Source organism: Taudactylus pleione, unplaced genomic scaffold, assembly GCF_031769625.1.
Source record: "Taudactylus pleione unplaced genomic scaffold, aTauple2 ptg000065l, whole genome shotgun sequence".
NCBI classification, from domain to species: Eukaryota; Metazoa; Chordata; class Amphibia; order Anura; family Myobatrachidae; genus Taudactylus; species Taudactylus pleione.
The window spans coordinates 4,356,695-4,372,286 of NW_028284467.1; positions in this window are offsets into that span (position 1 = coordinate 4,356,695).

Genomic DNA, 15,592 nt, shown 5'->3' on the forward strand with positions numbered 1-15,592 from the left:
GCGGTGGCTTATCCGTTCGCGGATAATTATTTTGCTAAGTGGGAATCCCCTCCACAGGTGGATTCTCACGTGACCCGTCTTGTCCGTAGTGCCACATTGCCGATGCCATCCATGTCCTCCCTTAAGGATGCTACGGACCGCAAGGTAGAAATCTGCCTGAAGTCCGCTTATTCCCTTGCAGGGGGGGCAGCACGGCCGGCTATGGCCATTTGCTGGGTTGCCAGAGCGATGGAGCGCTGGGCGGATTCATTAGAGGCTTCTTTTGAATCCGACTGTCCGGCCGAACAGGCGGAGTTGATTGGCAATCTCCGTGATTCGGCCACCTACATCAACGAGGCGGCTCTAGACATTAGTACTCTGGTGTCTAGAATTTCTTCAGCAGCGGTAGCTGCTCGTCGCACCTTGTGGCTGCGATCCTGGAAGGCGGACGCAGATTCCAAGAAAGGTCTGGAAGCGTTGCCGTTTACCGGAGAAGTTCTCTTCGGTCCGGATCTGGATAAGATTGTGGCCACGCTGGCGGCAGCCAAATCTGCTTGTCTCCCGTCGGCCGCAGCTCCTTCTGGTTCTGGACCATCGTCCTTTCGGTCATCTAGGGCCCAGGGCAGGCCCAAACCACAGTCGTTTCCTCGACAGGCTGGCCCTAAGAAATCGGTCAAGCCCCGGAAACAGGCATGGAGTACCAGACGTCCGGCCCCCAAGCCAGATGACAAACCTGCGGCCTGACGGTCCGGGTCTCCCCTTGGGGGATCCCAGGGTGGGAGGCCGCCTGCTGCAGTTCTCCCGGTGTTGGTCGTTCACTACGACAGACACTTGGGTTCTGGAGGTGGTCTCTCACGGGTACGCCCTCTCCTTCCGGCACAGACCCCCGGCTCGATTCTTCACCACGGGTATACCATCAGACCGGAACAAGGCTACGGAGCTGCGGAAGGTATTGCACACTATGCTCCAGGCTGGAGTTATAGTGCCTGTTCCATTCTCCCAGAGGGGCCAGGGTTTCTATTCAAATCTATTTTTGGTACAGAAACCCAGTGGGTCATATCGTCCGATTCTCAACCTCAAAGCACTCAACAAGTCTTTGCGGGTCCCGAAGTTTCGGATGGAGACCCTACGGTCCATCATTCTGGCGCTGGAACCTGGGGACTACATGGTGTCATTGGACATACAGGACGCTTACCTGCATGTCCCTATTCTTTTGCGCCATCAAGAGTTCCTTCGGTTTGCAATCCGCAGCGACCACTTCCAGTTTCGGGCGTTACCTTTTGGCCTGGCGACAGCACCACGTGTTTTCACCAAGGTGATGGCGGCTTCTCTGCGGCTGCAAGGAGTCCGCATGTTGCCGTACTTGGACGACCTGTTATTGGTGGCAGGATCTCCAGAGCTCCTGTTACACCACTTGGACCTGACCATTGCACTGCTGCAACGGCACGGCTGGCTAATCAACTGGCAGAAGTCCACTCTAATCCCGTCTCGGAGGATTCTGCATCTTGGAGCCTTATTGGACTCGGGACAGCAAAGGATCTTCGTGACGGAGGACAAGATCTCTGCTTTACAGTCAAGGGTGCGCAGTTGTCTGCACAGCCGCCGGGTGTCCTTACACTCGGCGATGAGGTTACTGGGCTCCATGGTGTCGGTGTTCGACATGGTGGAATACGCCCAGTTTCACTCCAGACCTCTGCAGCACCTGATCCTGTCCAAGTGGAACGGGCTGCCTCAGTCTCTGAAGTTCCAGACGATTGTGCTCACCCCGGAGGTTCGCCTGTCCCTTGCGTGGTGGTTAAAGACGACCCACCTCAACAAGGGACGTCCGTTCTGGGTTCCAAATTGGGACCTGTTGACAACGGACGCCAGTCTTCGGGGCTGGGGAGCAGTTTCGGGTCCACACTTGTTCCAGGGCAGGTGGACGCCGACAGAAGCGGAGCTTCCAATAAATATCTTGGAACTCCGTGCGGTCTTCAATGCTCTCCTGCAGGCACAGCGGTTTCTCCAGGGTCACCCGGTGCAGGTCCAGTCGGACAATGCTACCACCGTGGCCTACATAAACAGGCAAGGAGGAACTCGCAGTCGGGCGGCTCTCGTAGAGGTCTCTCGGATCCTGGTTTGGGCGGAGCGCAATCTTCCGGCCATATCAGCGGTCTTCATCCCGGGAGTGCTAAATTGGGAGGCGGACTTTCTAAGTCGCCAGGACGTTCATCCGGGGGAATGGTGCCTGCACCCGGATGTTTTTCAACTACTGGTGGACAGGTGGGGTCTTCCAGAAATCGACCTCATGGCGTCCCGGCACAACAACAAGTTGCCGGTGTACGGGTCTCGCACAAGAGACGAAGGGGCGTCTCTGGTGGATGCTCTGTCCGTCCGGTGGACATTCAGGTTCGCATACCTGTTCCCTCCGGTCTCCCTTCTTCCACGGGTAATCCGGAAATTCAAACAGGAAGGAGGGACGCTCCTGTTGATAGCTCCCGCGTGGCCCAGACGGCACTGGTTCTCAGACCTTCAGGGTCTGTCCGTGGACAGTCCTCTGCGGTTGCCGCTACGACCGGACCTTCTGTCTCAGGGTCCTTGTCTTCACCCGGACCTGACTCGGCTGTCTTTGACGGCGTGGCTGTTGAGACGGCCATGCTGAGGTCCCGGGGGTTTTCCAGCTCTGTGGTGCGTACCATGTTACGAGCTCGGAAACCGTCTTCCGCGAGGATATACCATCGCGTGTGGCATACGTTCTTCCAGTGGTGTCGACCGAGAGGTTATGCACCGCGGGAGTTTCGTCTGTCTCGGATTCTCGCCTTCCTGCAAGCGGGACTAGATCATGGGCTTCGCCTTGCTTCTTTGAAGGTACAGGTTTCAGCCCTATCTGTCTGGTTTCACCGTAGGATTGCTACAATCCCGGATGTGCGCACCTTTATGCAAGGTGTTCTCCGTATTCAGCCGCCCTTTGTTCCACCTGTGGCGCCTTGGGATTTGGCTGTGGTCCTGAGGGCTCTCCAAGGACCGCCGTTTGAACCACTGGGCTCAGTGGATAACAGCTAAGACTGTTTTCCTTCTGGCCGTTGCTTCAGCCAGACGTGTTTCTGAGTTAGGGGCTCTTTCTTGTAGACCCCCTTTCTTGGTTTTTCATGGGAACAGGGCAGTGCTCCGCACTCGGCCCGAGTTTCTTCCCAAAGTTGTTTCCCAGTTTCATGTTAACGAGGAAATAGTTGTTCCGGCCTTTAACTCACCGGGTCTTTCCGTGGGTGAGGCCTCTTTGAATGTTGTGCGGGCCTTAAGGACTTATGTTGACCGCACTTCTTCGTTTAGGAAGTCGGACGCTTTGTTGTCCTCTATGGCTTCTGTAAAAAGGGTTGGCCTGCTTCAAAGCAAACTTTGGCAGCCTGGATCCGTATGGCTATTTCTGAAGCTTATCTTCATGAAGGCCTACCGGTCCCTCCTTCTCTGAAGGCTCATTCCACTAGGTCTGTGGGTCCTTCGTGGGCAGCTCGACGTGGTGCCTCGGCAGTTCAGATCTGCAAGGCTGCTACGTGGTCTTCTGTCCATACCTTCGTGAGGTATTACAGGTTTGACACCTTCGCCTCTCAGGATGCTTCCTTCGGGCGGCGGATTCTCCTTTCTGCACAGGAGCGTCCCCACCCTTAAAGGATACTGCTTTGGGACATCCCCAAGGTATCCTGTGGATACCCTATGGACCCTGAAGTAGAAAATATGAGATATGGTAAGAACTTACCCTTGTTATCTTTATTTCTATGAAGTCCATAGGGTTCCACAGGACTCCCGCCCTGTCGCACCTGTGCTGCAGATGGGCTTTGCTCTGGTCACCGGTTTTCCGTCTCCCTCTGGTGAGAATGTGATTCTTGTATGTGTCCAGATCTTTGTTCTCTCTCTTCCTTCTCCTCCTCCGGCCTATGGCTTGGTAACTAACTGAGGTGCCTTGGCCCGGGGGCGGGGTATAGGAGGGGGACCTAGTGCATCCTGGGAGGCTGAAAGCTTAACTCTTTGGTGCCCTGCGACTGACGTCACACCTATACCCAAGGTATCCTGTGGAACCCTATGGACTTCGTAGAAATAGAGATAACAAGGGTAAGTTCTTACCATATCTCATATTTTTGCTGAAGTGTGCAGGAAATGAGTAAGTTGCTCTTTATCTGTCACAATAGACAGCCTAGTCATAATGTAAAATTAATGTTGGTGAAATGGTATAAGAATGAAAGATTAATTATAGACTTTAACCCCATCGCTACTGATTTTTTGTGGTGCCTCTTTTTGGCACTGTTTGTGCTGGTCACATTCCGACATCAATCAATGACAATGTAATAAAGTTTGTGTGAAAAATACAATTAGTTTTTTTATGGCTGAAGACTGGGATACACGGCAGTTTCCAGAAGGTAACAAAATTAAGTTTTTCATACATCCACAAAATATTTGGAAAATGTTTACATAACATGTATCGCTGTACCTGACTGGTGGAGCTAGACCTTTTTATAGCAGGGGGGGTGGGATCAATTTAGCAGAGCCCTACCCCCTAGTTCAGAGTGTTGAGACCTTCCATTACTCTGGTGAAGACAGCACCATCACCAATCAGTATGCTTTGGATTATGACACTGTAGTACCCAATAACCACCACGGTCACACACTATATGGCTATACCTGGCAACTGACAAGCAGGCTGGGCAGTGCTGGATTAACAACAGGGCGCTGGGGCAATTGCTCAGTGATCCCAACACATAGCTACATCATCAGCGTCAGGCTGCAAAAAATGACATTACAAAATGCAACATTGTCAGCGTTCGAGAGAGGAAGAAGGTGGAGGAACAAAAAGGCCTTGGGTGACATCAGTGGTATGGCTTCTTCAAAGGTCCTGCTGCAGGTTCAGAGATTTGAAATAACAGGGTAGAGGGTAGCAGTGGGGATGCATTATGCAGGGTTGCCAACATTTAGCTCCCTCCCTCCTTCTGGGAGGGAGCTTTCTGGCTTCCACACGGGGGGAGTGTCGTGGCAATAAGGTGGCGTGGTCCGTGAAATGATGCATCATCATCATTGGGGGCGTGGTGTCATCGTGGCCCCGCCCCTCTTCACAGTGCAGAGATTAATGTCATTGTGAAGCAGGGGGCGGGGCCACGATGACGCAATTCAGCGCGAATCACGTAATTGCCCCCCCCCCTGCTGCCGGGGATTGTACAGATGGGTCGCCAGGGCCGGGAGGCTTGTCTGCCTTTCCGGGGGGCCAGGAGTGGCACCCAATTTTCGGGAGGCTCCTGGCCGACTCGGGAGGGTAAGCAAGTATGGCATAAAACTAGGGGTACTACAGTGTAGCATAATGCGAACTGGCACCACTACAGGCTGTTCAATGCATTTGTGGTGCTGGGAGTATTTTTCATAAAATCACCAGTATATCAATTTTTTTTTTTTTTTCAAAATAATTTTTATTGTTAGGTCAACAAAATATTGTAATACAGATATATGCACAATCATCTTCAACATAGTAAATAGAACAATCACTTTGCAAGAACAATCATTCAACAAAACAATTATAATATTTGTAGTGCGGAAATCCAGATATAAATTGTAGTTGCACATATAAGAAACATTTACATACATTGTTGCATATATTATTACTGTCAGTAAATCGGTTGCCATTAATGGTATTGATCAAAATCATAGATTGAGTTAGGTCAAAAAGGGGGGCCATTATCAAGCACTTCCAAATTATACCATGATGTTAGTTGGAAGCATTTCCGTATGGAGTCTTTAAGTGATGGGGAAAGAGTACGAATATAGGGCAACCATAGGCCAAAAAATCTTTCAGTATATTTTTCTTTATTAGTGGACGTCTCTGTCCAATCCATTGTAAACAAAAATATAATTCTAGGGTGTAATAATGTAAGAGTAGGTGGGTGAGGGTCAATCCATTGTGAGAGAATGGTCTTTTTAGCTGCTGCCGTCAATTTGGTCATAAGTAGCTTATTTCCCTTAGTCAATCTCTGAGAGTGTGTGTTTTCCGATATATTCCAAAAAGCCCATTCTCTAAGAATCACAAAATCAATTTTTAGAATTTCTTTAATATAATTATTAAGTTCCTCCCAGAAAACTTGTACCTCTGGACAATCCCACAGGCAATGTACAATATCAGCGTTTGGCGCTGAGCATTTATAACAGTTGGCGTCAGGGTCATCACCAATAATATATTTCAATTTAGGGGTGTAGTATGCTCTGTGTAATATTTTTAGATGCATTTCAGCATAAGATACTGATCCCAATTGTTTGTTCATTTTAAAACATGAAAGAGCAATAGACTCTATGGGGATTTGTGGGAAGACCTCCTTCCATTTTGCAAGTCCTGTAGTACTTGTTTCTAAATTTATAAGTGGTCGGGCACAGGAGTATATAAAAGATGTTGAAAAGGGTCCTTTTGGTTTACAGCGTAGTGCGCTATCTAGACACCAATTTAGATCGGTTTCCGAAAGTCCACGTAAGATATTTTGAATATAACTCAGCGCCTGTAAATATGGAAATAAAGTGATCGTGACCAGAGGAAATTTCTCCTGCATTTGTGAACGAGTGAGAGGTTGAAGTGTTTGGTCGTGTAAAAATTGGTAAATGTACCGAACACCACTGGCGTGCCAGCATTTAAATTGGGCGGAGTTACCAGGTGAAAAAGACGGATTTTTCCATAATGGTAAAAAAATTGATGACAATTTGGGTAAATGGGATTGTAATCTAATAACTCGCCATGCTATACATGTCGTATTTATTAATATGTTTTCTCTAGCTTCTGAAGGTATATTACGAGGATGAGTATGTAAAAGAGATACCAAGTTGTGGTGGGGAATAAATGCCTGCTCCATACAGTATGTGGTATAAATGTTATGACCTCCAATCCAGTCCATTGCTATTCCATAATTAGCAGCCATAGCATATTGTCTGAGACATTGCAAATTTATCCCTCCTAAATGTGGGCCTGATTCAGAGCCGCTCGTAAGCGGCCGCTCGTTCGCTCCGAGCGATGTTTGCCAAACTGCGCATGCGTACGGATCATTATACGCATGCGCGAACCAGTCAGTGCGGTGGAAATTCATGTGCTCGCAAAATAGCGAATGCCTGATAATTTGAGTGACAGGAGGAGGCGTATGTGGGTGGTAACGGGGGAAGGTGCTTGAAAACGGGGAGTGGAGATCCGAACGCAGGCGTGCTTAAAGGTCAAAACGAGCGTTTTAAGGGTGTGCATAATTAAAACAGCAGCGTCAATGACCACGTCACTGGGTTATTTTATAGCCAGAACTGCTCGCAAAATTGTGGTAGCAAAAACCAACCACAAGAATAGCGAGCAGTTCGTACCCTGGTCGATGTACTCGATTGATCTAATAAATAGCGGACATGACGTAGGATGCGAGCGGCCAGGGGGCGTATTTTTTAAAAAAACGACCGCAAGTTTTGAATAGCCACCCCTATTTTCTGGACGAGCGAGCGCTAATTGCATCCGGCTCTGAATCAGGCCCAGTGTCTGCTGTTGCAATTTAAACAATGAAGTTCTGGGTTGTTTTCCTGCCCATATAAATTTTTGGAGAGCCTGATTACAAAATTTGAGATCTCTTTTGTCTGGGATAATTGGCAACATTTGGAGAATGTAAAGGAATCTGGGGAAACTGATCATTTTGTAAAGGTAACATCTACCTATGTAGGATAGTGGAAGATGGGCCCATTTATTGAAAACATTATATGTTTTTAACAATAGTGGGGTATAGTTAACCTCATATAGTTGAGAAGGGTGCAAAGAAACATTGACCCCTAAGTAGGTAATGTATTTATCTGCCCATTTGAAGGGGAAGGAATTTACCCAGCCTGTCTTCGCCTCCCCAAAAAAGGCCAAGGCCTCTGTTTTAGCATAGTTAATTTTAAAACCCGCTATCTCCTCGAACACCTGCAGGATTTGTAGGAGTAGTGGGATAGCTTCCTTAGGGTTGGCAAAATATAATAGGAGGTCATCAGCAAATACCGAAAATTTTATCTCGTGTTTTGCCAAACAAATGCCTCGCCAGCCTCTTGCTTTTTCAAAATGACACAAGAGGGGATCTAGGGCTACATCAAAAAGTAGTGGCGAAAGTGGGCAACCTTGTCTCGTGCCTCGAGTTAGGCAGAATGGTCTGGTATTTAAAAGATTTATTGTCAAAAAAGCCTTCGGATCTTGATATAATGTTTCAAATATATGAATAAAATCAGGACCAAACTCTTGATATTTAAATATGCGTATTAAATGAGACCAAGACACTCTATCGAATGCCTTGTCAGCGTCACAACTCACCACAATGTTTCTTTTATTTTTCTCCGTATGTGACTGATACATTGCTGCTAAAACTGTGCGTATATTGTGAGTAGAGTGACGTCCTTTAATGAAGCCTGTTTGAGCCGGATACAATAATTTAGGTAGTAAAGATTGTAAGCGCTGGGTCATAATCTTGCAAAACAATTTCAGGTTCTGATTGAGCAGAGAAATTGGGCGGTATGAAGCAACTAAAGCAGGGTCTTTATTGGGTTTCGGTATAACTATAATGCGCGCGGTATTAAATGCAGGTGGTGCAGGATTTCCTCTAAGTATTGAATTATATAAAGCTGAAAGATGGGGTGTGATCTGCGCGGTGTGAGCATTTTATAGTATGCCGCTGATAGTCCGTCAGGGCCCAGGGTTTTACCAGTAGGTAACGCTTTTATAATACAAGTAATCTCCTGCTCTGTTATGGGTAAAAGATGACTCTCTCTATCTAATGGTGTAAGTTTGGTTAATCCTGCCTGTTCTAAAAACTTCATTCCTTTATATGAGGCATCCATAGGTGCCTGGTATAATGTTTCATAATATTGTAAAAATGCTTCTGCGATTTTATCAGGCATTCTAGTGGACTCAGAGGGGGTCAAATTGATTAAAGAAATAGGCTTAGAAGACGTGTAAGATTTGACCATTCTTGCTAAAAGCTTACCAGGACGGTTTCCCCAACGAAAGTACTGTACTTGTTTTTTTGATAATTGAGGTTTGTTTGGGCTTGTTCGGTACATATCTGGTCATATAAAGCCTTGGCATCCCTATATCCCTTAGCATGCGAATCAGAAGGATCTTGAGTATATCAATTTAACAAGTTTATTGATAAGTCCCCAACATGCTAGTTGCCTTAATTTGGCCCTTAGCCAGAGAATTCTGCCAGGCCACAGTGATTTAAAACAAAAAAAAACAATTGGCGCATGCGTTCCCTATCACCAATGGTACATGTCAGGGGGGAAGGTAGTTAAAATCACGGCTGTGGGGATGCCAACGCTCAGAATACTGGCGCTGGATCCTGACACCAGTCAGAATTCCAGTGCCAGCATCCTGACAGTAAGTAGTGGAGTTAGGGGGAGGGTTGGGGTTAGGCACTAGGGGGGGAGGTTAGGTTTATGGGTAGTTTAGGATACTTACTGGCAGGTGTTGGTATCCTAACTCTGTTGGGATGCCAGCGTTGGAATTCTAACCATCGGGATCCCGACTGCGACATCCCATACCCAACTTGTCAGGGTTACCCCCTCTCCTTTAATATTTGTGTTAGCCATAGAGTCTCTGGCTGCTAAACTTCGGGCAGATGTTAACTTTCCTGGAGTTACAGTTGGGAATACGACTCATAAACTCTGCCTATTCGCAGATGACATTATTATAGTTGCAAAACCTATGACCTCGTTGCCTCACCTGCATACTGTTGTAGATGCATATAGTGCAGCCTCTTACTATAAGCTACAGATGTGTCCTTATACATCTTTGCTGTAGTCGCGACAATAAGCCCCTGTCGATGTGTAATGTCCCATGAGAATCTGTTAGTGCTGGACATCTGTTTTGCGTTTGTTTTCCGCAATGTGACTGAGACTCTGAATCTGTATACAAAGTGCTACAATGTAACGGCCACAGCTTTTTTCATTCCAAGTTCCGTTTCATATAAAGCCGATGTTTGCAATCTGCACATGCGTACAAGACGCAGTGTGCGTGCACAAACTTGTCCATGCGATCGGGAAGCGTTCGCACCCATTATAAAGACGCTCCCCAAGCATGGGTGACAGGACGTGCCGTTTGTGGGTGGTGACACGGGGTGGTTGATGGAAACGGAAGGTTGGTAGTGCAAATCCAGGCGTGTCTGTGCATCTGAACGCCGTTTCAGGGGCGTGCTTAATTAAGACGAATCGTCAGCGTACACGTCACATGACTGAATTACGCACAGCAGCACTCACAGTGATTGCGGTAGGCAGAGCCGTAACTAGACTTTTTGGTGCCCTGTGCCAGAAAGAGCATTGGTGCCCCCCTCATTTTTCAAAGGGACATAATGCACCCAAAAAGGGCCATTGCTTCATGGGGAAGGGCCAGGGAAGAGATACGGGAGGCCAGGAGATGCTGGGGATGAAATAAGAGGAAGCTACAAGGAAGAATGATAATAAACAGAAATTTTACATGCCCAAACAGCGCCCCCTGGCCTGTGGTGCCCTGTGCGATGGCACCGGCCGCACTACCCTAGCTATGGCCCTGGCGGTAGGCTATGGTCAGCCACAAGTGCTGCGTATGGGTCCGATGGTACTCATGTTACCGATTGTTTAATACACTTCCTGGAGATGACATATGTTACTAAGGGAAAGTGGGTGTCTTGTGTCAGGCTGTTGTGCATCTAAATACATACCGAAATCGCACTGCAAGACATAGTGAGCGTGCTAATGTCTTGCTAGCGATCGCGGGATAGGCATACTTTGGCTGCTGACTGCGCGTGCAAATGCATCCTAGCAAACGGGTCTGAGGGCCTGATTCTGACCCGCTCGTGAGCGCTGGGAACGCCTACCGTCTGGGTCCGGCCCGACTGACATCACTAGTGATGTCAGTGGGAGTGCTTTTGGCTCTGATACAGCCAAAAGCACTCCCTGGCTTGTGGCAGCAAGACCCTACCGCAGGGTCTCGTCGCAAGCCCGATGGTCGCGATGGTCTTGACCACCATTTTGGCCGCTCGCTATAGCTGTGGGTGGTCACCCACAGCTATGCGAGCGGCCAGGAGGCCGCTCCAAAAAGGAGCAGGGACGGCCCTGATTCAGAGCGAGCGCTCTGTCAGAGCGTCCGGCTCTGAATCAGGGCCTGAATCAGCCTTAAATTCCCATATAATTGGCGAACCACTTCAGTTAAGTATTTCAGTATACATATCCCCCCTGCCCCTTCCTCTGTTTTTGATGTTAATTTGCCACCCCTAACTGAGCGCTTGATCGGTCTCACTAGATCTTGGCTATTTTATGAGATTTCTTGGTTGGGCCGTTTAGCAGCGTTTAAGATGTCCCTACTTCCTAATCTAATAAAATGGGTACTTGAATTAAGGACTCGGTAGGCAGATTTCCGGTGAATACACAGTGGACCTGATTCAGAGGCGCTCGCTAAGGCGTGATTGCTCGCTGCTGGGAGATTGTTGCTAAGGCGTGATTGCTCGCTGCTGGGCGATTGTTGCTAAGTGCGTATGCCTAAGCCAGTCATTGCGATGGGGAATCGTGTGCTCGCAGCACAAAGACAGAGCGCTACTTTGAGTGACAGATAGTGCCGTTTGTAGGTGGTAACAGGGGAAGGTGCTTATGAATGGGGGGAGTGGTGGAGCGAATGCAGGTGTGTCTGACCGTCAAAATTGAGATTTATGGGCGTCCATAATTAAAAGGCAGCGTCATTGTACATGTCAGCTGACATCTATTTCGATTGAAGTACTCGCAGTGCTTGCGGGAGCCCAGGGTCTACCACAAGCACTGCGTAAGCAGTCGATGGTTCTCTACGCAGCCGATGGTTGCAGTCAGATAATAGCAGGTGCTACTCATTGCATTGTATAATTGCTAAGTAGATGCGTTATTTAGCATATATTTTTATTTTCTTTCTGGTTACTCTTTTGGATTGTGATTGTGATGTCTTTACAGATACCAATGCCAAAAACATTTTACTTCCCTAACAATTGCCCCTATATTTTTTCATAATCAAATACATGATAAATAGTTTTTTGGAGTATTTAAAGTGTAATAGGGTAAACTCTGTTTTTTTTTGTACTCCCTACAAGCTGCTGTGGAACTGCATATCCCATCATGCCACTTCAGAGCAAATACATGCCTTAATAACAATACTGTGTCAGGCCAGGCTTGGATTTGTAGTTCCATAGTAGCTCTAGAGGGTTTTTTTTTTTTAGAAGGATAAAAAAGCATCTTAAAAAGACAAATGACTGACTTTGTTGTAAATTTTCTTTTTTTTTAAATTCAGAATCCAAACATTTTTTGCATCAAATAATTAATTTTCTTATTCTTCAAATTCAATATTTTTTTAAAACTTCAAAATAATTTTAACAATAAAAAAATACACGATTTTCTGGACGTATTTGGAATGGAGACACACTTACAAATGTGGGTTGTGCCTTTTGTGCCATCACCAAATGTCCCTCCTTCACCTCCTACAAATAAAAATTCACCTCTAAATATGTATGGCACATATGATAGCAAGATACAATGTCAAATTATTCCTTGTATGGTTTCCAGGGGTACTAACCAGATTAAATTTTTGGACATAAATATCCAGAAAGTTCTGGGTGGAAATAATCCAAGATCATCAATCTTTTTTCTTTTCCTTTGCAGCCGACTCCGGAAAGCTCAATTTATGGACCGTTGTGGACCCTGCTGGGAGCTCGGTCCAGCCACAGCAGGGCACTGGTCCACCTCACCTTCTCTTGGGCCAGTGAGTTGTTGTTTCATCTCACTGACATCTTGGCTTATGGACATTAGAATGGAGGTTTGCTCCATCATGCTGGCCTGGACTGCCTCAATGGCTGCTATTTAGTGTAACACTGCCACCCTAAGCCCATCCAGGACTTGGGCAAGGGTGCCAGTGGAGGATGGGGGAGGCACAGTTGATGGAGGTTGTGCCATCACCCCATCCGTCTGCAGCCTTTCATCCATGCAAGGTCCTTTAAAATTGAAGAAGTAAAAATTAGTATTTTGAATTTACACAAAAATAGATACATAGACAGATGTATGCAAATAATTACCAGACACAGCATGTTGGTCATCTTGTGGAGGCTCCTGATGGTCTAATTGGGCCTCCAACACTAACCTACAATCTAAAACCCCCAACATCTGTTGTTGTCTTTTGGGTCAAAGCAAAGCTGTCAGGGAGGGGACCCCATGGCCCATTAATGTGTTTGATCTGTAAATTGAGTCGGGTGCAAAGGTCACTCCATCTTATAAGAATTTTAGTTTCAATTAATTTTGTAAAAAAACATCTTGCTATGACAAAATATATATTGACCATTGGGCTTTCAACATTGGGACTTCAAAATAGACTTTGATTTTTTGGGGGAATCCTGAAAAAACAACTACATTTTCTAGACATTTTTCCTTTGTTTGTAAAATATATAAAATACTTTTTTCTGACAAAATAAGCATCAACATTAGTGGAGTGCATCAGATTGATGATCTTGGATATTTTCACCTTGATTCCTTTGCGATCTTGTACTGGAATGTTATGTCCTAAAGGGAATCTGGCTAGTGCCTCCTGAATGAGGGTATCCGTAACCCCACAAGGAATATCTTAACATTGTATCCTGCCATCTGATGGGCCAGCAACATTTGGTGTTTGTAGGAGGTAGAGGAGGATCATCTGGTGGCGGTACAGGCATACTTTCCACACCCACATCTGCAAGTGTGTCCACATCTTCATTTTCTGATGCTAGTCCCAATAAAATTCGTCCAGAATATCGTGTATGTCAGTCATGCAGTCCTCTACACTGACCTCCTCATAATCCATGACTGCAGATTGCAAAAATCCAGGCGTTGCTATTTATAGCCATATGCGTACGCCACTGCTATTGTGCGCCACTCCCACGCAGTGCCCTATGCAATGCACAAGCGACCAACACACCCTATAAAACCACCCCTCCAAGTTGAACTCACTTTCACAAGAAGCTGCGGAGTGTTGGTAGTGAACGACATGCCGCACAGGCATATGCTAGCTGTGGGATTAGGTGAGTCACATGCTATATGATAGGTGTTGTGTTGATATAGATGTAGTAAATCAACAACTGTCCTATGTCCATCCACCATTTTTGAATGGCCAACCAATCAGACCGCACCATAGTTGATATAAAGTTTGCACACTGTAATATTTGTCATTGCCATCATGACATCCTCTAGTTTTAGCAGGCGGGAGCTGCACCTCCTCATAGAGGTGATGGACTGGTGCCTGGGGCCCGTGTGCCCGCATGTGCCAAATCACATCAAAATGCGGGCATACGCGGAGGTGAGGAGGAGACTACGCCGCATGGGCTTCTGCCGTACAGTTGTACAATTGGAGAGGAGGTGGTCGGACCCCCGGAGGTGGACCCCGGCCCTCCTTGATCAATTGCGGGCGGTTAACCGCCAAAGTAAGCAATGCGTTGTATATGCTTTGTGTTGTGTGTACCTTTCTTTGTGTGTGTGTGTGTGTTTAACATGTATTGCTTTTAATGGCCTGTTTGTTTATTTCATATTAAGGTCTGCAGCCATTTTGTTTTTTTAACATGGCTATTACCAATTTGAGAGTCCTAAATAAACTGCTGTGATTTAAAAGGGTGTGTGTGTGTGTGTGTGTGTGTGTGTGTGTGTGTGTGTGTGTGTGTGTGTGTGTGTGTGTGTGTGTGTGTGTGTGTGTGTGTGTGTGTGTGTGTGTGTGTGTGTGTGTGTGTGTGTGTGTGTGTGTGTGTGTGTGTGTGTTTTTATCCATCATGGTCTTTGGCAGATCTGTTTTTATTTAGAAGATCCCTCCCTATTACAATGTCAGGCTACAGTTTCCACAGTGTCTCTGCATTAATGAAACAAGGGTGACATAGGTGTCTGTATGTAATCCTCAGCCTTCAAATGCAAAAATCAGATCTGGATCTTGCACATGCCTTTGCTCTGCTAAACCTGGGAGTTCTGGATATGATGTGTCAAAAATCATGTTGAATTATGCACACCCTGAGTCAGGATTTAGATTGTGAAAAACAAATAAAAAAACACCGATAGACAAATATATTCACACAACATTCAGATATGTATACTTATGAATATCAACTTTGTTAAAAATTATTATTATTTTTTTTTTTCATTTTACACTATCTCATAGGATTACATCGACATAGAGAAAGGCTACGACGTGGTGAAACCCCATCCACTCCTGAAGCCGCCTCACCCCAGCCTTCCTCCCCACCCTCCCCAGAATCCGCATCAACACAACCTTCCTCCCCAACCACCCCTGAAGCTGCCTCAACACAACTTTCCTCCCCAAACACCCCTGAAGCTGCCTCAACACAACCTTCCTTCCCAACCACCCCTGAAGCCGCCTCAACACAACCTTCCTCCCCAACCACCCCCGAAGCCATCTCACCCCACCACTCCTCCCCAACCACCCCTGAACCCGCCTCACCCCACAAAAGTTATTTATGTAAAAAAGGGTAACACAATGTAAGTTTAACAATTAGAGTAAAAAGCAATAAAATAAACAATGAGTACAGCCGATACATACGCGTGCGCACTGGTCCCAGTATACAGTCATTCAGTCCTGAAGTCTGCGGTCGCAAAGAAGATGTCTGGA